The sequence below is a fragment of the Acomys russatus genome, chromosome 31 (genome assembly GCF_903995435.1).
Source record: "Acomys russatus chromosome 31, mAcoRus1.1, whole genome shotgun sequence".
NCBI lineage: Eukaryota > Metazoa > Chordata > Mammalia > Rodentia > Muridae > Acomys > Acomys russatus.
Window position 1 is genome coordinate 24399679 of NC_067167.1, and position 23999 is coordinate 24423677.

Genomic DNA, 23999 nt, shown 5'->3' on the forward strand with positions numbered 1-23999 from the left:
TCCTTTGGATCAAAGTATTTCAAATTAAAATAATTTTGATTAGTCATTTAAATTATTCCCCAAAGTCACCATAGCAACAAATAATTGCAGTGAAAATGATTTCATTCTTGTTTCTTCACATCTATAGATGGCTCAGGCAGGTTTCTGAAGCACAATACATTATCTGAAATTTTTTTCATGTTTGACTGTTGCTGCTTTCTTATAATTACCATATGTGTGTTTTTCACTGTAGAATGGCAGAATTGTTATGATAAAACACAAAATCCCTCTCTCACTGTTAACTTTGATCAGAGATAAATGATTTACATCCACATCAACTAAATATTACTCATTTTTTAATATCTCTTCTCTAGATTAGCACATAATTAAAATACTTATAAAATATTATTTAAGTATATTATTTACAGTCCTGATTTAGTATATAACATATTCTTATGCTTATTTTTATAATAACATAAGCTTATCATAAAAATTAAATAATTTTATTATCTTGCTAATTTTTATAATACTGAAAAACCATAATTGGATTTTTAATCTTACACTAGGAAGCTAGCTTATTTATGAGGTTGCATATTAATCTTAACATACCTTCTTCACTCAGTTACTAAAACTTACAATTTATCTATGCCTACTAATTTTAAGTAAAACATACATTCCATTCATACAACAGTAGATACTTCAATAAATAAAATACCTGGTTGCCATGTTTTGTTGCCAATCAAATACATGGTTTTCAAAGTGAATGATAATGAGTGTGTGCTGTCTGATGTAGCTAAGCAACCAGATGAAAACACAAACCCATAGAATGGTCTCTCAAGAATCCCTCCTGTTCCAAATGTTTAAGTGTTATGTATGATTTCTTGAATATAAAATATGTTGCATAAGTGACTGAAAATTTTCATCAGGAAACCTCTATAGCTGAGAATACAGAAAAAGATTAAGTCAACAAGTGTAAGACAACTACACTCATCTTTGAGTGACTGGCCAAGAAGACAAAGTGTCTGAGGCAGGAAGGAGGGGAATTGTTCTAATTTTAAAGGAACTATTAATGATTTCTCAATTCAGGATCAGGGGATGAAGCAGAGATCATAGAATGAGTCTTATGAAAGATTCTGAATCATCAACAAAACTTTTCAGAGATAATATAATTTTTACAAAAAAACACCAGTTTTGGAAATCATAAGGGGAAGAAAGTTCCTCCCATCTTCATCCATGAAGCAAAACTACCCCCTCCTTACTAGTGTACTTATTTCCAAAGTACACTATTTCTTTTCAATACCATTCTGAGTAGTATTGCAAACAGTCACTCCCCACAAGGAGTTTCTACATGTCTGCTAAAAAACCCATTGATTTCACTTCCTACAATTTCTTTCTTAAAGAAGAAATCGGTAGGCTGAAGTACACACATGAAATGATATTTCTGGCCAGAGGCCAGTCCCACCCATGCTCTGCACTTTGCGGGCCCCTATCATCTAGGGCTCTTCAGGTCATGTGGTCTGTAGCTCCCAGCCTTGTCCATAGTCTCCATTCTTCAGGTCAGATACCCTGTGTGTTTGGCGCCGTCTTGGATCCACCCAGACCCAGAAAGATACACATGGTATACACTCACTTATAATTGGACACTAGCCCAACAATGATGTCTTCTGAGTGTCTTCATTTAGCTGGGGATTGAGATAGAAGCTATGACTTCCTATTGTGACTCTTGGTGAGAGAGGTGTGGGAGAATGGGGAAAGGGAAGGACCCAGAGGGTCCTGGAACCATACAAGAAGACCATCAAGGATGGCAGATCTTGCCCCAGGGGGGAGGGGTTTACCTCAAACTACTATACCAACCAAGAACAGTGCATGCAGTAAACCTAGAACCCCTAATTAGATCTAATCAATGGACAGCACATTCTCCACAAGCATGAGGAAAGCAGGGACTGACTCTGATATGAACTCTGGTGCCCCCCATTTGACCACTCCCCCTTGGTGGGGAGGCCTTTTGGCACCCAGATGAAGGGTAAGCAGACTACTAGGATGAGACCTGACAGGCTGTGACCATATAGTGCGGGAAGAGGTCCCCTTCTGTCACAGATCTAGGAGAAAGGAAAGGGTGAAGGAGGGAGGGAGGGAGGGGCAACAGAAAGATACAAGTGAGGGGATACCAATTGAGAGGTAATATGAATAAACTACTTAAATAAAAAAGTAAAAAATCTTACTGCATTTTATTCAACCTACCTAGAAAATGTGGATACCCTTGTATTTTCTATGAACAATGGACTATATATTATTAAGTTTAGAAATTGGAAGAACGTTAAGACAAAAATTGAAATAGCCTCATTTAGATTTAAGTAATTAATAAGTTGTTAAAGTAGTTGTTAAACACAGTTTGTTATAATTGAATTGACTCACAAGTTTTGCCGTGCCTTTAGAGAGACTATGTAAAAAAATCTAGTCTGACATGTCTCACCATTATGTTCCATGAGTTAATTTTAATTCAAACTGAGAATATATATATATATATATATATATATATATATACATATATATATATATATATGTGTATATATATATATATATATATATATATATATATATATATATATTTCCTTGAGAATATATATATGTTTCCTTGGGGAAATTATGAAATTTTTGTGATTTTCTTTTTCTAATATAAAAGGTAAGAACAATCAAATTTCACTGTGCATGACTCACGAGACTGTCCTAAAAAACACTGACGATATTACTTTAGATATTTTTCTGATTTAAATTGCAAATTTTAAAGTGCAATTGAGGGCAAGCTTTATTTACTCTTAGGTAAAGTATTAGAACTGTGTCTACAGCACTCAACCTTCTTAGAGCTGGGACCATTTAATATACTTCCTTATGTTGTGGTGACCCTCAGCCATGAAATTATTTAATTGATACTTCACAAGTATCATTGTGCTACTGTTATGAATCATAATGTAAATATCGTATGTGCAGGATAGATATCTGATGACGACACCACAGGATGAGAAGCACTGGTCTAGGAGTGCACAATGTAGTTCATTTTGCTTGGTGAAAAATGTCTGACAGGAACTTGAACATTTTTATGACTCACTCTGAAATATTTTTATATATAGTTGAAGAAGATTATACATTGTTAACACTATTTTTAGTCTAGTTTATTTGGGATCTTATATCTTCAAAGTTCTCTGCACCAATCCCTTCCAACCCTCTAATACTAGGTAGGTGAGAAAGAAGGTTAGAGGGGAAACGGGATGTAGACCTCTTTAAAGTACTTTCTGGGCCCAGGGGTTCTGCTCAAACTATGGCACCTGCCAAGGACAATACATGCAGTAAACTTCGAACCCCTACCCAGATCTAGCCAATGGAGAGGACATTCTCCACAGTTGAGTGGAGAGTGGGGTCTGACTTTCACAAGAACTCTGGTGCCTCATATTTGACCATGTTCCCTGGATGGGGAGGCCTGGTGGCACTCAGAGGAAAGACAGCAGGTTACCAAGAAGAGACTTGATACCCTATGAGCATATACAGGGGGAGGGGGTCCCCCTCAGTCACAGTCATAGGGGAGGGGAGTAAGGGGAAAATGATAAGGAGGGAGGAATGGGAGGATATAAGGGATGGGATAACAATTGAGATGTAATATGAATAAATTAATAAAATATACTTTAAAAATAAAGTACTTTCTGTTGATTAGTGATGTTGAGTTCCTTGGGGAAAGTCCAACCTTCATTGTCAGGATAACTCCAGCTTCTCCTGCAACAACCGCAGCCAGAAGAAGGGGGGGGGGGCAACAGGATCCTTTTTTTGGAGGGCCACGTCCCTCTCTGGGCTTTGACATTTAGACCCTCTCAAGCGTCCCCAGAATTAAATTATGCCCCTGCCAGAGCTTAAGACAAATAGGCTGCTGCTGTGGAGAATCTATAGCAGCCTTATATCCCACACCCAGGAGTAAAACAGAAACATATTGACATAACATAAATGGGCTTTTAAAGACACCAAGTTCTCACTTCAATGCAATTTGTACAAAAAACTGAAATAAACGGAAACCGGCATCTTTCTCATGAGACTTTGATTCACAGTGTCTTTATCTGGCTTATTGTACCATACATATGCATCACAGGTTAGAAGGGAATATTAAAATTTTCTAGGTAATGTTGATTTCATAAACTATTAATTAAAATATCACCTCACAAAAATGTAATGTGCTAATTAAAGAACACCTTTATTTGCATTTTCATTTCTCTTATAAAATTCATCTCAGCAAAGGCTTATATAATGTGTAAACAAGGAAGTGAAGCAATGTAATTTTAAAAGCTCTTAGACTTTCTCTGTAATTTACATCATTTAAGAAGTTCAGAAGGAATTTCCAAACCAAAACAGTTTTTCAAATAACAATATGTAGGATTCATTTTTGTTTACCCTGAGATAATTCAATTAATGGGGAAGTGTTATATTAACTCATCTCGTTGGTCATCTAGCAAGCCGTCATTGCATATCCACTATACTCTAAACACACAAAAAGATGACAAGTGACATGCTGGGGAGGGTTGGTGTGGTGTCTCTCCTTTTCAGAGAACAAAGAGGTTGGAGCATAAGGGGAAGAGGTGCAACTGAGGGACTGGAAGAAGAGGAGGGAGAAGGCTATGATCAGGATATAAGCTGAATAGATAATTTTTTTTTTTTTAATTTTTAAGTTACCACAAAAACAGCTGCAAGTCTGAAGCTTCAGATCCTAACTTTGTTACACTAGGAAAACAGACTCAAAGACTTGCAGGAAGATGAAGCAAGCACTCTAACTTTAACCATAAAAGGATATCTAAACAGCCTTGCAGGAGTCCTAGACATTCCTGAAGAGAGGACAGATGATCAAGATTTTTTTTCGAAGACAGAATACAGGGTAGAAGGTTCTGAACCTGGACGTGTATTAACTGTGCTCAGAAAATCACAATTGATTAGTGTAGCTACAATGCAGAATTTTCAGTCAGAACAGACCATAAATCTGACAAACTTATTAAATCGAATTGAAACTGGGAGACTTTATGTGGTCTGATTTTTGAGATAGTGAAAAACAACGAGATAAGCATTAATAATGATTTGAAGAGGATTGCCTTTTAGAATATTATTTTGGCAGCAGAGCCAGAGGGTTCACTAACCTAATAAAAGGAGAGGCTAGGAAGAAAAGAAGAGTTAAGTTTTATGTGAACAGAAGCATTGCTTAGTCGTTGGAAGGTTAAAGCAAAGAGTTTTTGTTAATTTTTATCCCTCCCTGGTGTGAGCATTAATGTTGGTATGACACAAAGTATAATCTAGTTGTTATTGTCTTTTGCCAAACTCAGGCTAAGTTCAAAGAGAAATGAGATGTTATGTAACCTCCATCCTCCCTCTGTCCCACGTCCCCATTCTAAGACTGCAGAGGGTTACAAAGTCTTAAGCTCCCAATGGCAATCTTGAATCTGAGAAAATAGACATGGCATCAAGCATATGAACATGTCAAATTAGCATACATAGTGAATAATGATTCCCTCACTCATAAGAATCCTGTGTGCTTCCACTACAAATATTAAATGAATATATCTTTGTTAGAAGAAAGCTCAGGCGGTTTTTACAGGCAGATATCTCCTGAATAGTGCTAAATAGTATCATTCTCCAAGTATCTCTATTAAGATTTTTATCTCTACATATAAAATACAGTGAATCTGCTTTCCTTACATTTAGTGAGTCATGGGTCTGCCTTATTTTTAGGCATATACCTTATTCCAACTAGATGGCTCTTTGAGGAAGAGATATTAACCACCCAGATATTGTACTAGGAGGTGATTTCTAAATCAGTATTCTCTATAAGTTTCAAAAGACTAGTTATATTTTGCATAAAGAATTGCTTCTAGCCTAAATATTAGTAGTGATTATTATACCAGAACATGCTGGTAGGCACAGATAAAAATGAAAAAATGCAAATCTTTTAAAAGCAACTTAATGGATGCCTACATGCTGTCAACAGTGTATAAACTCTAGGAATACCATTTTATGCCAAAATAAACAAAGTCCGCTTACTATCTAATATATAAGAACGATATTATACAATCATAAATACTTAAAAATAAGGTGAGAATACTAAGAAAATGAATGAAAATATTTTTTCAAAAGATTTTATTTTATTTTTTGGCATATACATTGATATTATTACACATAAATAAAAAAAATTCCATACAGCAAGAAGAACCATGAAACAACCAGGGATTATATGAATGTTACATTCACAGTGTTTTGGCTAATTTTATTTGGCAACCTTGTAGAGAGTATCTTTCCTATCTTAATGGTTCCAAAACTCTGAATGAGAATCAATATCTATCATATCTTATTTCTGTCAAATTAAAACATCTATCTAGCCCTAAAAACATCTTAATCCCTAAATAGTTAAGGTTAATTCTAAGGCTAACCTATCTGGTCTTCAACTCCATCAGAGACTTAAGAAGGAATGAAACTTAATTACTTGAGTGAACCAGAAGTACAGGTTAGCAGCTTCCAAAATGAGAAAAAAGAAAGAAAGAAAGAAACAAAGAAAGAAGTGACAGTTTGCTGCCTGACCAGTCATACAAAACTCTTTGTAATGTTGAAGCATTATCTTTAGCCTTCTAGCCCAATAAATCCAACAGACATATTTGTGAGGCAGGAAGCACTGAGGACTTGCTTACCCTGTCTTGGCAGAGTTTGGCCATCAACTCTGTCTGTATCCAAGCTTGCCCATTTTTAGGCAGAATTCTGTCTGGCAGAAACAAGAACATTTTGCCCAGTGGCTGGTTTGCTACATTTGAAGCCATCTCTACAAGTAGGTTCTTTGATGCTCATCATCTTGAGATAGGTGGGGTGCTGCCAGGAGTTAACCTGTCTTGTTGTCAAAGAATCCTAAAAATATTAAAAGCATTTTTAAATGCCATATTCTGTAGGTTTATGAGGCTTCGAAGACCTTATCCAACTATTTTACCTTATCTGTGTATAGCACCAGATCCATCTGCCAAACCAAGGATGTATAAAACAGACTGGTAGTTGACATGACCATGATTTGATCAACCAGCAATTAGCTTGTATTACTTAATTATCCTAACAGATTTGTTTTCTGTATAGTTTCAAATTCTAGTGCCAGCAATGAAGGAAAATACCCTTTCAAACACATATTTTTTTGATTGTGTGGAAAGTGTGTCCTAAACAGCTTGTGTCCTGAAACCCTGCATAGGGATAGTGAGGGAATGAAGAAAGAAGAGAAACACAGACATACACAATGAAGCTGTGATTAGGTGAGGCTCTCTGGCCACTACCTCAGCAACCTATAACCTTAGTGTGTGTGTTAGGCACAGTACAGGGGAGGGGTTATCTAGTCTGGGTAGGTAGCATGAGTCTGTATATACCTACAGGGATGACGCCATAGTTACTAGTCACTGAACACAATGATGAATCATTCATAAACCTTCATACCCTGATTCTCAAGGAATGCTGCGAAGGCTTCATCATTGCTCATGAGCCTGGGGAAATTAGGTAACGGCTTTACCAATTCCCATAAGCCAATGATGTTAGAGTCCTTGACAATCTAAATCCATACTTGTGTCAAAATATACATTCACTCAGGAATTCACTCATGCAGGTCTTCCTCCCCTCCTATATTTCCCCCTTTTTTTATTTCTTTATGTTCTTTAGGAAACTTCACACGTAGTTTAAGAACAATTTGCTGCTGTACCTAAAACTAGACTGTAATAATGGCAAGAAGGAAGAACATAGCCACCATTACTTCCTACAAAAACAAAGACTCACATGCTCAGGGCTTTCTCTGATCCCTACAAAACTAAGCACATTCCTCCCAACAAGAGTCCACCTACATACAGGAACTTTGCACATCTTTCTGTGACTCTAATTTATTCTTTGTATTAGTTAGATTCAGAAGAATGACACCCAAGGTTAATGAGGCCTTTTTGTTACTATTCTTCTTAGTTGTTGTGTCAGCTTAGTTTTAAAACTCCATAAGTTTATAAATGTAGTGATATTTTAGGATATATACATATTCCTTTATAGAGTGGCTACATCAAGCTAAGTAATACATGCATTAACTTATATGCTTATAATTTTATTCTCTTACTATTTTACGAATACAGAAAGCTGTTGGCTGTAGTCATCCTATTATATATTTCTTGAAATTATCCATTGTGTGCAGCTAATATCTTTTATATTTTTCTGAATATCCTCCCTATCCTCCAGATCCATTCCAGTTTCAGATGACTTTGTTCTTTCTGTATGCCTCATACAATTGAAACTATCACATTTATCTTTTGAGAAATGACAATAATGTCCTTTTTTTCTTTCAAGGCTCACTTTGAAGTCTTTGTGGATGAATATATAGATATTACTTTTACATTTTCTTTACATATTCATCCATTGATGGACATGAGTTTTTCTGGGTTATTTTTCATAATGTACCAATGAATGTAGCATGGAAAACATCTCCTCAGCTTACACATCTAGTCTTGAGGTTGTATATCCTTAGAAGTATTATCAGATCATGTTTTCTAAAGTTTTAATTTTTCAGAAGCTTCCATAATCTTCTCCTCAGAATTATGAGCTACATTATTCTAAGGTTTACTTTCTCTCTCTCTCTAACACACTATTTCATCATTTTGATAAGATCTTCCTAATTGGTAAAAGTAATATGTTATATTAGATTTAATCTGAATTTCTTTGCTTATCAGTGTTGTTTAGTATTTTTCCATATACATATTTATCATTTGTGAATTGTCTTTAAGAAATACATAGCCAGGTCTTCTTCATATTTCAACTACATTATTTTTTTTCATGCTGTTACATTAACTTATTAGATAAATTGCCTGCAAACTCTTTTCTCTCATGGCTTTTGTTTTCATCCCATTGGTTGTGACCTTTGCTGTACAGATTCTTTATATTTGATGTAACTCAGTTTACCTAATTTTGGTTTTGTTCACTATACTTTTGAGGTCTTAGATAAGAAATCACTTTTAGGATCAATGTTATGTAGCTTTCGATGTTTCTGGTTTCAAAGAAGTTGAGTCTTAGAACCCTTTTTCTTCTTTGACATTTCTATATATTAATCCAAGGAGTTCAGGCTAAATGTCACAGATAAGCTTGTGTAGAAAACCCTGCTTCACAAGAAGGGAAAGCAGGTCCTATTCAATCAAAGAGCAAAATCATAACTTTCAATTGGAAGTATTTGTTGATCATTAATTTGCCTTTTAGTCATCTATCTATGTGAAAGGAATGCTCAAATTTGAACTAGAGGTTGTATTTACCAAATATAATAAATTAATATTCCAGGTATAGCAGTTTCCTGAAATGCTTTCAAAGAAAGGGTATGTAGCCACTCATTTCATTTAGAAGTTGGTTTACACAACAGTAGACATTCACAAGTATAGGCTGGTATAACTTGAGAAAGAACTCTATTCATTGCTCCCCAAAGATCTTTTACTTTGCCTGGCTGACTTTGCAACTACAGTAAAGTGCAGCCAGACTATAGTAAAAAGAAATAAAGTGAACGCTTTGCTTTTTGGTACCTTTGCTGTGGTTTGCATTTCACCACCAGCTTATAGAGATGAAATCTATTACCCGGCAGGCGCTTCTTGCACAAATGAAAGATAAATTTTTTTCTTTTAGATGGGACATATCACTGAGACTCATAAAATATTAATGATGAAAGCTCTGGGAATTAGATATGTCCCTGACCATAGGTTTCTCTTGACAGTGAGGCAAAGTCAGTTTAATTCATTTTTCTTCCTGTAAGATTCACATCAAGAATGATATAGAAGGAAAGGAATATAAGATTTAGGAGTCCGATGAGCATAGATTTTTGAGAAAGGTAATCTTTCTGTCTTTCATTTTCTATCATGTTTTGTGTTCCTTATCTGCTGTAAATTCTGCTGAGTGATGTAGCATGGTCGATCTGATGCTTGAAGCAGTTCAGGAGCTCAGGGGGGATGTTTTCTAACAAGAATACATGAAGTATGTATTTCTTAATGTAACAATATGACAAGAGCCGACACTCATGTTATAAAATGTACTCCATAATTAGGCACCTATTAAATGTTTCATTAATATACCAATACAATGTAATGAGTTTCATTATAGCATTTCCATACATATGTGCCATTATAATTTTCTCTAATTTGACCAAAGCATGCTGTTTCCTGCTGTCTCCACTGCCTCCCACATGATGGTCTCTCCCTCCACCAATAAATGGCCTGCTGATTCTGTGTCATACATATTCCTTTAGCCAGCTTATCATGATTGAATCCATATTAGTATTAACAAACAGCATCACTTCTATAGGTATAGTTTTGTGATTTGTTAGCATTTGCAAAATCATTACAAATTTGTAATGCATACTTTTTTCCCATTTTTCCATTTTTAGAGAACATGGGAAACTATTATTTCTGTGAATCATTTTAACATATTAATCCAAATCTTATATACTAAGAAACTTAGGTTGATCGAATAAATTATATTGTGAAGGTTTTATAAGGTTACATATTATGAGCATCTGGTTGACTCTTGGAATGATGTGAGTACATAGAGTGTTACAAGAATCACATCAAATTTCTTTCTCAAACTATTGCCATGAAGATTTGAAAACAGTTTTCATGCAGATTTGAAAACTTCAGCTTTTAACTTTGCCTAACCAGTCTCGGGACAGTGAGGTCCTAAGGGACCAACTATCTGTGAGAACAAGGTAGAAGATCAATGGATTCTGAAGCACACTACAGCCATAGCCATCACGGTGGGTTTTCCTCTAATGGTAGGTCTAGTTCCAAGGTCACACTGACCTGTAGAACCTGAGGTCATAAGGGTTAAAAAAAAAAAACCAAAGCACAGGCTCCTTGTCTATATTAAGTCCAGTCAAATTAACTACAGTTCACGTTGAATCATTCTCTGTTTTCTTATATATTTTCATTCCTCAGGAATTTTCCACTTTCCAAATATCCATGCTGTCCTACTAAAGGGCTTATTACACAGCCTGTTAATAACCATCAGTGACCCAGACAGCCCATTGGATAATCCAGTACATAGCCTCTTGGCAATCATTGAATCTACAAATAACAGTGTCTGGGTCAATAGACAGCAAGCTAGAGGACTTGCTACCAAAAAAGATTCACTAGAACCATCATGTTCTCGAACACTTGTAGCTTAGCCACCTGGCAGAAATTTCAAATAACTGAGGAAACAAACAATAAATAAACTACAACAAAACTACAGGGAGATCACACTACTGATTCCATCCAAAATGAAAGCTAACCTACTGTTCTTGGCTGTGCACAGGAGAATTTCTTTCTTATTGTGATGAGCTAACCTTCATAACACAAGAAATGTTTACCATTTTACTTGATGCATAGACAGCCATGTAGCCAGATAAGCACAAACAGGAAATTGATCACAACTCTCTGCTACAAGAATCCAAAGAAGATTATGAATTTGCTAAAAGTGAATCCAAAATAACAATTTTAAGAAGGCTATAAATATAGTCCGGCAGTGGTGGCACATACCTTTGACATTACCACTTGGGGAGGCTGAGGCGAATGGAACTCTGAACTCAAGGCCAGTTTGGTCTGCAGAGGTAGTTCCAGGATAGCTGGGGCTACAAAGAGAAACCCTGCCTCAAAAAGAAAAGAAAGAAAGAAAGAAAGAAAGAAAGAAAGAAAGAAAGAAAGAAAGAAAGAAAGAAAGAATACAAAGGACCCACAAGATCTAAGTCCTACACCTAAGATCCAGGGAACATTAAAGAAGATGAGGTAGAAAAATTCTAAGACATGTAGGAACCAAAATCAAGGAGGGGGTGAGGGAGACAGAGTCACCAGCCCAGAACACAGACTCCAGCGACTAGCATATAGGTGCAGATTTATTTTTATTGTGCAACAGCAAGCTTTTTATACAGACTTTCTACTAATGGGCAATCAACATGAGCTTTAGAGTAGCCAACCATCCCACTCTCTTTACAAGGAGGTGCCAGGCCTCCCAGTACCCAAGGGAACACCCATGGAGGTGGGGAAGCAGGCACTGCCCTGTTCCAGGCCCATTATGAGGCTCTAGTACTTTGCTAGGATCCTCTATTTTGTATCACAGGGTGTGCTCCTGGGCACTCATAATAAGAAGCAGTGTGGAAGCCTCTCTCACCATCTACAGGGCTGCAACAGAGGGTCCCAGAACCCACAAAAATCCAAAGGTCTAGGGCTTCTATGGAAAGATTGTGACTTCTATATATGACCAGGAAGCTGAAATAGTAAATTTCCAAAATATGGTTCTTTAGACAAGACCTGAACAATGAAATCAACAGTTGACATGCCAATGTATATGGGAAAATTTCTCAGGTTCCATCTACTTAAAGGAGGGAGAGAGAGAGAGAAAGAGAGAGAGAGAGAGAGAGAGACACAGAGAGAGAGAGAGAGAGACAGAGACAGAGACACAGAGACACAGAGACAGAGACACAGAGACACAGAGACAGACACAGAGACAGAGACAGAGAGAGACAGAGAGAAACAGAGAGAGACAGAGAGACAGAGACCTCTCTGGAGATGAGCAATTTAATTGGTTATCCAAAACCAAGCGGTCAGCACTAAACATTTATATACATGAACAACACCAATTTGACACAGCAAGTTGTGTGTGTGTCCACCCATGTGTAGAACAATTAAAGAAAAAAATTCCATGGATTTGAGAGAGACAAGATAATGAACAATATGATGAGAAGTGTTGTAGGGTAGAAAGAGAAGGTATAATTGCTCTAGATGAAGAGCAAATATATAATCATCTTCTTCTGGCCTCTTAAGACATTTGTACTCAGATGGTTCACACACAAATAAATAAGCAAGAACAAACACATATACAAATAACAAATTACAAAAGTAAAGAAGATTTATACTCCCTTTATTAGCCAATATTCTCTAAAGGAACAGAATTTATAAAAATCAATATTTACTACAAATGGCTTGACTAAATTGGCTAAATTGGCTTGCACAATATGGGGTAGGTAGTTCAGCAATGGTTGTCTGCAGGCTAGAAAGTCTACAAATCTTTGAGGTCCTTGTGAACCTAGGTACCTCAATAATCCTTATCTGTTAATGAAGCCATTGAAAAGCACAGATCTTCAGTTTACATTGGAAAGCCAAAGAAGCTGAGTGTCAAGGTCATCCAGTGATGGCATCAGCAGTAGATAATCATATAATAGGTAAATCCTTAAGTGTGGGTCAAAGACAGATGGGCAAAGATGCCTTGCTTCCCTCAGGCGTCTTTACATATTGACTACTATTAGAAAGTGCCATCCACTCTGTTAGAGAGGTGTTTTTTTTTTTTTTCCATTTAATGCTTTCTGTGAATACAGTTATAGACTTGCCCAGAAGCATTTGTCTTAGTTGACCCAGAACCAACTAAGTTGACAACCAAGCTGTGAGAATCCATTAAGGAAATGAGAAATTGCATTTTGAAAGTTTCAAAAGAGATGGTGAAAGAACAAGAAGGATAATGAAACATTAATATAAAAATATTCTAAACTCTTGAAAGGGACATGACAATTCTGAAGCAGGCACATCAATTATGTTCTTTCACAGGAGTGTCTATGGAAGGCACATCTATAGCCATTTGTTAAAAGTCAATGCATTAGGACAATAAGATGCTTCAGGAGGTAATTGCCCCTAGAGCCAAGCCTGATGACATTCTTGAATACTTAGGACCCACATGGAATAAAAATAGAACTGAGTGAAACAAACTTTTCTTTGACCTCCATGTACACACCCACTGGTAAGCATGTGTCTGCATATGCAGACACACACATGCAAAATAAACAAAAATATTTTTTAAGACAACAAATCCTAAAAGGAGCAAGAAAAATGCCAAGTTGCTTACCAGAAGTTCCATGGCAATAGGGCCTTACTTCAGTGTCTTACAGTTTCTATTGTACATGCTTTCACTTTCTTAGAGTTACCCCCATGTTATTTTTTAAGGAGATTAAAAAATATCTGAAAGATTTTTGACTAAGAAATTGAGTATATACTATGGTTTCAAAGAAGTTACAAATATATATTTTAGAATAAATGGAAGTCTCAGCACTTCATTAGTTACTCAGAAATTTAGGATCTAGTTATCCAACAGAGAATAATAAACCAACATATTTTTGACGCTATTGTGGGAGGTACTATTTCCCTGATTTCTTTGTCAGTATGTTTATCATTTGTATATAGGAAGTCTACTGGTTTTTATATGTTAATTTTATATCCTGTTACTTTGCTGAAAGCATTTATCAGTGACAAAAGTTTCCCAACGAAGTTCCTAAGATCTTAAAATCATGACATTACAAGTAAAGATATTATGGCATCTTCCTTTCCTACTCCTACACCTTTTAACACCTTTGTTTGCATTATTATGCCGCCCAAGACCTCAAGTATTAAGTATGTATAAAGAGCAAGGATATCCATATCTTCTTTATGATTTGGGTGGAAATTCTTTGAGTTTCTCCCTATTAGGTTGATGCTTGCTGTACTTACCTTTATCATGTCAAGGTATGTCCCTAATACCCATAGTCTCTCCTGAAACTTTTAAATGAAAGAATGTTGGATTTTGTCAAAGGCTTTTTCTGCAGCTAATGAGATGATCATTCAATACCAATCATTGAACATTGAAAATCCAAGCTGGTGCCCAACTACAGTCTCCCCCCTGTCCCACTGACTAGCATTTGTGATACTGGAAATTACACTACACATTGCTGGAGGAGAAAGGTAGTCAGTAATATCACCCAGGAACAAACTCTGCAACCTACTACAGGGACCTACCTACCTGCAAGATACGCTGTCAACAACACTTTAGTAAGATTCAGGAATACTCAAAAGTAGAGCTGATAAAAGACACATTAGAGTTGATACTCCAGAGAGACACAGTGTCTTTTAAAACTACTTAGAACTATGCAGCAAGAATTTGAAAGGTATACACCGAATGTATTGAGCCAAGAACAAACAGCAAACCTAAACAACTAATAATAAGAAAACAAACTGTGGGTCAGGAGAGATGGCTCAGTGGTTAAGAGCACTTACTACCCATTCACAAGACAGATGTTTGGTTCCCACCACCCGTGATGGGTCCCTTTATATGCTAAAATAATAACAAGCTCAAATGCTACCCACTGCAGCCTTCTAGAATCTGTGGGTACCCCCATGCATATGTGCACACACAGATAGAGACTCCCATACATGATCATAAATAAAAATAAAAGTAAGTATAAAAAAGTACAATTGTACCCTTAAATCTTTTCGAAACTAAGAAAAGGACTGCTGGGCGTTGCAGTTGAATTATATCAGTGTAAAATACATGATTGCTAGTTATTCTGAAAATATTATTAAAAATGGCATAGAGTTCTTTCAAACTCCTTCTGAAATAAACAATAAATTTAATAACGCCAGTAATATAGTGAAACAATTGAAAGCAGAACAACTATTTGTATTTTGGCAGGCTTGAAGAAAATATCTTTCCAACTTGGTACATCTAAAATTCTGAATGTAAATCAATATCTATCATATCTTGTCACTATCAACTTAAAACATCTATCTAGACCTAAATACATCTTAACCCCTAAACAAATAAGCTTAACTGTAAAACTAAATTATCTGGTCTTCAACCCCATCAGAGACTTGAGAAGGAATAAAATTAATTACCTGAGTATACAAGGAGTGCACTATGAATGTAATACTTATATAATTCCTGATTGTTTCATGGTACTTCTTGTTGTAGATAGTTTAGTGTGTGTGTGTGTGTGTGTGTGTACATACATGTACATATATACATATATATCTACTGATATAAATGTGTATGTAAAAAAATAAAAATTAAGAAAAGGAAAAAATAGCATATCCCCATCAAGGGCAAAACTTTCATCCTGGAACCGAGATGAGAAGGCACACAGGGCTGAGCCAAGCTCTAGAGCTATGGCTGACTTAACACAGCTCTCTTGTAATATAGAACATGAAAGAAAGTGTTAACATCTAAACAAAAAAACAAACAACAACAAAAAACAAAGGCAGAAAAGCAGCACGATTTCACAAAATATGCAGAATAAATAAATACTTAAGCAGATATTCTCAACAAAATAGACAACAAACTAAATTCAATGTCATGTCAAAATAATAAAATGCCACAACTTTATGAGCCTTACCCAGGGATGCAAGGATGTTTCTATAGAAACAAAACAATAAACATGAATAATAACACAAAATAAAATTATAGAATCTCAGAATCATCTCAGTGTTTGCAAAATCACTTCACTTAGAAAATGTAACAATTTTAATTATAAAAATTTGGAAAAAGAAGAATTATACATAAACATAATTAAGATGAATCATTCATCTCAAAATGACAAGCACAGAGCTAATTTCACACTGAACATGAAAACTCTAAAATTGTTTTTCTGTGAACTAAAGAGATGCCTTATTAGCCTTTAAGAACACAGGCTCATAACTATCTGTAACTCCAGTTCCTGGGAGTTACAATTCCCTCTTCCACACACTCTATAGGTATCAGACACATGAGTGCTGTTTACATGTTCATGCAGGCAAAACAGCCATTACATAAAATAAAAATGTAAAGTTTGGTACATGGAGGGGGGCTCCCATTTTTTGAGGAGAAGGGAGAGAAGAGATAAGAAGGTGAGAAGGTGAGGCCAGAAGAAGTAGGAAGGAGGGCTGCATTTGGGATGTGAAGTGAATAAGTAAATTAATTTAATTTTAAAATATTTTAAGTTTGTTCTTCTATGATCTAAAACGATACAAATAAATCAACTTTTGCCTTTTCAAAGACTATCATGATAAGTCCTGAGGAATTTGTAGCCAAAGATCTCTAGGCCATGCACAGTTGAAGGCCTGGGTGGAGACATTTTCACGTTCCAGTCAGTCTCAGAGCTCTTCCCATCTGGGGAAATCACCAAATTATGTTACCTGCTTGATCTGAAGTCATATAAGTATAGACTGATATAATTGAGCAGTCTTCTTTTTACCTAGGTCTGTCTTATTTTGACCTCTCTCAAAGTGGACGGATATTGCCACTACCAGGTTGAAATCAAAGCAAGGTTGTACAGATCTAAACCTCCTCATCTGGGCTCTCAGGCACCTGTTGTATTAGGCCAAGCTGCTACCTTTTTCTAAAGAGAAATGCTCATGTTTAAGGAGACAAGTGCTGGTTGCCTTGAGCAAAAGAAAAGCATATGTTTTTAAATAAACCTTAAACTCCTTTTTAATTTCAGATTTAAGCATATCCTTAGGCATCTTATAGTAGGGTTTTTACATCTGTTGTTGATTTATTTGTCCTACCTCTTTTCTCCATATGGGATGAAGGGCTCTGCCTTTTAAACATATTAATTGTAGCCTTTGAGTTCTTGGGAAAGAGCTAAGCTGGTGTGTACTTTGTCATGTGTATAGTCCTCTGTATCTCCCTGCGTCAGATGTGATGGCCTTTGTCCACCATGAAATTGCCTCATGTTTAAAGGGATAAACTAGCTACCAGAGCAGTGTAACACCTCACCTCAGTCGGCATTCAAAATCTTTTTTTTTTTTTTTTTTTTTTCGTTTTTCGAGACAAAGTTACTCTGTGTAACCTTGGCTGTCTTGGAGTCGCTTTGTAGAGGCTGGCCTTGAACTCAACTCACAGCGATCCACCTGCCTCTGCTTCTCAATCAATGTGGGAGGCATGCAGTTTGCATGTTTGTCTCCCTTGCATCCTTACATTGAACAACAGAACATATCTCTCAGGCCAAAACGCCCTCTGGCACCAGTTCTCCCATGAGAGCCCCACTTTCACTGGAGATTCACTGATTCACTGTTTTTTTGTTTTGTTGTTGTTTTGTTTTGTTTGTTTGTTTTTTTAGAGCGGTGTGACTTTGCTTCTTACATAACCTTAGATTGATGTGTACCCATGTTTTAGAACAGCAAGGACATAGCATCCATTAATAAGAAAAAATAACTTGACGGGGTATGGTGGCTCATGCCTGTAATTCCAGCACTCAGGAGGCAGAGGAAGGTGGATCACTGAGTTCGAGGCCAGTCTGGTCTACAAAGTCAGTCTAGGACAGCCAAGACCAAACAGAGAAATCCTATCTCAAAAAAACAAAACAAAACAAAACAAAAACAAAAACAAAACAAAAGAGAATTTATACAGTAACTTTAAGGAAAACTTTGTCATTTTGATTCCTAGGCTGTTTTTGTAAGGGACTTTATCAGCAGGGAGTACCCGCCTAGACTTTATTGTGTAAATCAGGCTGATGCAAAACTCAGAGATCTGCCTCTCAATTCCATATCATTGTAACTCAAAACCTTCAGAAAAAAAATCAAGCAAGCAAGCAAGCAAACAAACAAAAATCTCAGTTCTGGGCTAGTTCTGCCTATTTAGGCTTCAACAAAAGAAGCCTGCCTGGTTAATATCTCTCTCTCTCCCTCTCTCTCTCTCTCTCTCTCTCTCTCTCTCTCTCTCTCTCTCTCTCTCTTTAATTTAGTAGTTGTAAAAATACATGGGCAGACCCTTTGCAGAAATAGCTGACAAGCACCTTGTAGCTAGAGAGCCTTGAGATCCATGTGCTATCAGCTCTCCATTCTCTATAGGGAAGAGTTCTGTGTTACTGTGTCTTCCTCCATTTTCAGCAGAGAAAACAATCTTCTTTAATCTCAAAACCCCTCCCTAAGAACTTTACACTTTCAGACCCAGCTTCCCTTCTCGACCTTCCAAGTTCAGAGGTTTGAGGCTTTTCAGTTTGTCACTGGCTCCTGTTTCCAGAAGACCCTTTTTTACTGCCTTCCTCAGAGGATCCTGACCCCTCCCCCACTCTGGGAAGCTATTAGGTCCACAAGTGTTTGCTCTTCAGCCCAGCAAGTCAGACCAGCAAAAGCCCATGCTCAAAGGGATTTAGCTTCCTGCCTTGGCTAGGAAAGTACAGCTTTGAGAAGCTGGCTTGTTTGTTTGTTTGTTTGGTTGGTTGGTTGGTTGGTTTATCGAGACAGGGTTTCTCTGTGTAGCCTTGGCTGTCCTGGACTCATTTTGTAGACCAACCTGGCCTCAAACTCACAGAGATCTACCTGCCTCTGCCTCCTGAGAACTGGGATAACAAGTGTGCACCACAGCACCCAGCCAGAGAAGCTTGCTTTTTTTTTTTCCTTCAGTTTTCGAGACAAGCGCTTTTAAGACCAGGTTGGCCTCGAACTCACAGTGATCCGCCTACCTCTGCCTCTGGAGTGAAACTTGCATTTTTTAAGAGCCACGTTTTTTGGTTTTTTTTTTTTGTTTTTTGTTTTTTGTTTTTCTTTTTCTTGGCCTATCTGGGGTTTGTATCAGTTTTGTTTTTGTTTTTGTTTTTTGTCTTTTTATAGTGGGCTGGAGACCCTGATGCTCTGCAAGAGGTCTGTCTAATCAGGACTCTGATTTAGAAACTGTGGTCACTCTCTTTTTGAACAGAACTAAAAAAATCTATTCTGTAGCTTTATTTTCTACATTAGTTCTTGCTGGAGTACTGTAAATTCTACCCCCCACGTTGGTACGCCATTTGTTGAAATTACATTTATAAAACAGTGTTATTTTCTCTTAGCTTATTTCTTAGTCCAGCTATCACACAAGTAATTGAGGCTCTTATAATATATGGCTTCACAACACAATCTGAGCAATTTAAATCTGTTCTTAACCCTCTGTGCTATTTTGTCTTACTCCAAGAAATATCCCAGGGATACTTGCACTTTGTAGCTTTCCTTGGCTCCAGCTCTTTCTTCCTCATCTTCCGTAGACCTCTTCTAGTAGCAGAACCCACTGGCTGAATCGCCCACTTCCGCCCCTAACTCCTCCTCCCCTGGCTGGCAGGAAGTCCAGCCCTATTCTCTCCCTTGCTCATCGATTGGTTGTAAACTGCTTTATTGACATAACAGGGGGACAGTTGGGGAGCAGACTTTACACAACATATAGACTGGAAATCAAAATTTAAAGTATCCAATAGCCTCATGCCTACAGAATGTCTCTCATAGGCTCACAAGTTTGAGTACTTGGTTGCGAAAGGTAGAGCTCTTCGGGTAGGTTCAGGAGATACAGCCTTGTTGGAGGACGTGTGTCACTATGCCGGTGTGGCGTTGGGAGTCCAGTAGCCTCTTACCATTCTCTACGCTTTAGTCTAGTGCTTACAGTTCAAGATGTGAGTCCTAGGGTTCCTGTCTCTTCCGTCATGGCTTTGCTCTGTCATCATTGAGTCCAACCCTCTGGAACCTTAAGCCCAATAAACTCCTCTCTAAGTTACCTTGGTCATGAGGTTTTATCATTGTAATTAGAATAGTAACTAAGACTCTCCCAATATATTAATTTTCCATCATAATGCTTTTTTTTTTTTTTTAAATCACACTAAGTCCAGTTAGTGCTGCCTAGATGTGCAATGGTGTAGGACCATTCACTGGAACATGGGACTCACACACAGTCCCCTGGCCTCAGGGGAAAATTCTCTCTTAGCAACTATGAACCTCCAATAAAAGCTTCACAGTCAGGTGTAGAGTCTACCTATTACCTACTGAATACATGTCAGAATTTTGGCTGGATGAAGTTTCCCTTTTTTTTTTATTGTTTGAAAAGGTAATACCTAATACAGTGTTTTGTTCAAATTCATCAGTACTTCCTTCCCCTGAAATTCATCCCTTATCCCCCTAACACATTTCCCTCCTAATTTACAGAGGTTTTTAAGCTCATGGTGTCTACTAAGATTTCTTATTAAGTTCATGAGTGTAGGGCCAGGGAACAGGAAGCCCATAAGGAGCCATACCCGTGAAGAAATCTGACTCTCTTCATATAGTTATATTTTATTTCTTTTAACATGTGATATTGAATTTATTACTTTTCCTTCACTTAATCCGATATCTTGATTTCAGGTGTGTAATTTCTCAGGTACAACCATACGATAGCTTCCCTCACTACATGTAATTACCACTCATATGTAATCTTGATACACCGCTAAATGGTTACCGAAAGTTCTGTATGAACAATGTGTTTCCAATTCTTCATACTCACGTAAGTGTAAAGGAGCATATTCTATAATGTTGATCAACTTTTTAGAAAATTCATGAAATATTACTGTAAAAAACAAAAGATGGTAAAAGTGTATGTGTGTGTGTGTGTGTGTATGTGTGTGTATGTTTGTGTAAATGTGTTGTTGTTGATCATGTTGATGATGATGATGAGTGGAAATGGTCAACTCATGACATAGGCCTATTGTAAACCATTTAAACATGAATGAGAACAATATTGTCAAAAGCAATACACTTTTACCCTAACTGATTAGCAAGAGGTAAAATAAGCCAATGGGGATGCCATTAAAGATGCCATTGAAGATATTTGAGATAAGAGCATGTGGATTTCTACAAATGACTATGATCATAAGAAATTAATATATACTTGGGATGTATTTGAGAAAAGAGCATCACTACTTCTCCTCAGAAATACATTAGTAACCCAGAGTAGCACCAGAGTGCTGGATTTTTAGTAATATACATGTTACTCTTATGTATACAAGAAAGCATTAGTGCTACATAATACCATATTTTTTTCTTATTCTTCCTTTGGTTAAGGGAAATGCAAATAACTTTTGAAGGAAGCAATCTTTACATAATTTGTTTCACATTTTCATTGTAGTACAGCTTTGGTTTTCTTGTGAATACCCTTGTTAACATAGTTTGGCAGACATTCAATAGCAAACCGTGTTCCGGGCAATGAATTTATAATGTAGCAGGAACAATCTTGTGAATGTTGTAAGTCCTTATAGAAGATGGAAAAATCAATAGCATGGATACATTTGTAGCAAACTACCCTAAGAAATTTTAGGTGAAGAAAAACTCTTGTACTTTGGGCTAAAATTACTTTCACTGAGGAAATATCTCTGAACATTAGTGAAATATTCTAAAGTATAATTTATTAATTAGTATAAGATCAATTATGTTAAAAAATTAACTATATGTGTTACATTTTTATTGTACATATAATTAAAATTTTCCTTGGTAACTTTTAATGTATAGTTTTATTCAACAAAGAAATGTCTTATGTATGATAAATTATGCTATATGTATTATATATTTTATGACTATTTATAAAACATAGTAAATATAAACATAATTCAGTTGCATGAAAATAGCATTTTATATAATCATAGTTGAGTCATTGAACTATAGTAGTAATATTGAACTTTCTTCCTTCCAGGGTGACAGCTTATACAGGACAGATTATGACAGCTTCTTCCTTAAGGTAAAGTAGCTTGCCAGTTATATTCTGAGGTACTATATACACATTATATTTCATAAGTAAAATTTGCTGGTAGTAGCAACATTGTACTTGCATTTAGGGATCTAACTCTTAGTTTTGCATTCATAATCCTTTTGTTCATCTGTATTGCTTTCCCAATAATTCTGAGGATGTTTCTAAAGTAGCTACTGTAGAGAATACATGTAGCTTGGTGTTTTTATTTAAAAAGAAATATGTTAATCATTATAATAGAGTAGTTAGATAAAAGTGAATTATTATAAGGAAAAAAATAAAATATAACTAAGATAAGTAAGCTCTCTCCTATTGAGCCTTTTTGCAGACATATATTAATATTTTAATTTTTCCTAAAATTTCAAACACATTGAACAGTTAATTTTCATGACCTCTAGACTCTCTAGTTAATTTCATAGGTATTTCTGCTCCATTTGCTTAGTTATTCAAAAGTTAGCTATCAATACTTAATAGACTTGCCAGATTTGAAAGCCAATGGTCTTGTTTATAAAGATGCTAACACATCAAGTTTCTTGTTTTTCAAATAAGTGTAAATAGAAATACTTTTGTTTTCAAGTTTAACTCAATAACTAACCTCTGCTAACCCTTTATTTCAAACTACTCATGACTTCTACAAAATTTCAGTCTTTTCCTTCCATAATTTTGTTATGCTTCTGTGACTTCTTTCTCTTCCCTAAAGCTAGTCCTTTTTAGCACATTAATCTCAGCATACTATTAAGCCTTGTCAACAGAGAAAATTAATATGAACTTTGTGTGAATAATTTGAAGAAAAATAAGTAATTTGTGTTTCTCCTTTAATCTTTTACACTTCTTAAATAATATGAATTTTAATGTTTTTCAATAGTGATGTAATTATTATTATTACATGCAGCTTATCTACAAAAACAATATATAAAAAGCCTATTTGATGTATGTTCATTAGTAAAATTAACAACAGAGTACATGTAAATAGGTCGATATAGATTATGAAAGTTCTCTCTTGTCTTACTTGTTGCAATGGCTCAAATGAGAAATGTCCCCCATGAGCTCCTGTATTTGACCACTTGGTCCCTAGGAGAAGAGAGAGCTATGTGGGAAGGGTGAAGAAGCTTCAGGATGTGAAGCATTGCTGGAGGGAATACATCATTAGAGGTGGCATTTGAGTGCTCACAGACTCATTCTACGCCCTGTTCGCTTTCTCCGCTTTCTGTGTGTGAATGAAATGTGATCTCTTTCAATTCTGCTCCTGCTACCAAGCCTTCCTGAAATCCGTGATAGACTCTATCCTTCTGGATTATAACCTAAAATAAACCTTTTCTTCTTTGAATAGTTTTTGACAGGACAGTTAATCATTGTAACAAAAAGTTACTAATACACTCATGTTCATTAGGTTGTCATTGTCACCCTATGACATTAACATTTAAAAAATTTTTTGATGCAAAAATTTATATGCTATCACATTCCAATGGTTTAATCCAGCCTTCTTTTAGTTAATAAAATATCATTATCATGGTCTTATATTTTATTATAAATTACTTACTTAATAAAACGTCCACTTTTGCCTTAAAACGCTGCTTTTATGGATTAGGTGTATTTTTAATGTAATGGAAAAACTTTAAAACATAAACCTTCCAATGATAAAATTTGAACTCCTAAGTACTGAATTCATTTTCACAACCTATTTTGTTTTGCACTTATATTATTTCCCTATA

At 36.1% G+C, this 23999-nt stretch overlaps 1 protein-coding gene across 2 annotated transcripts in view; it reads left to right on the forward strand.

The window, feature by feature from the left end:
* The window catches only part of Mgat4c (MGAT4 family member C), a 621187-nt gene that overhangs the window by 550878 nt on the left and 46310 nt on the right, over nucleotides 1-23999 (forward strand). For both annotated transcript variants that reach the window (XM_051139639.1, XM_051139638.1), the window contains one exon: nucleotides 22234-22278. The gene's annotated coding sequence lies outside the window, so the exon portion shown is untranslated. The remainder of the gene's footprint in view (nucleotides 1-22233; nucleotides 22279-23999) is intronic.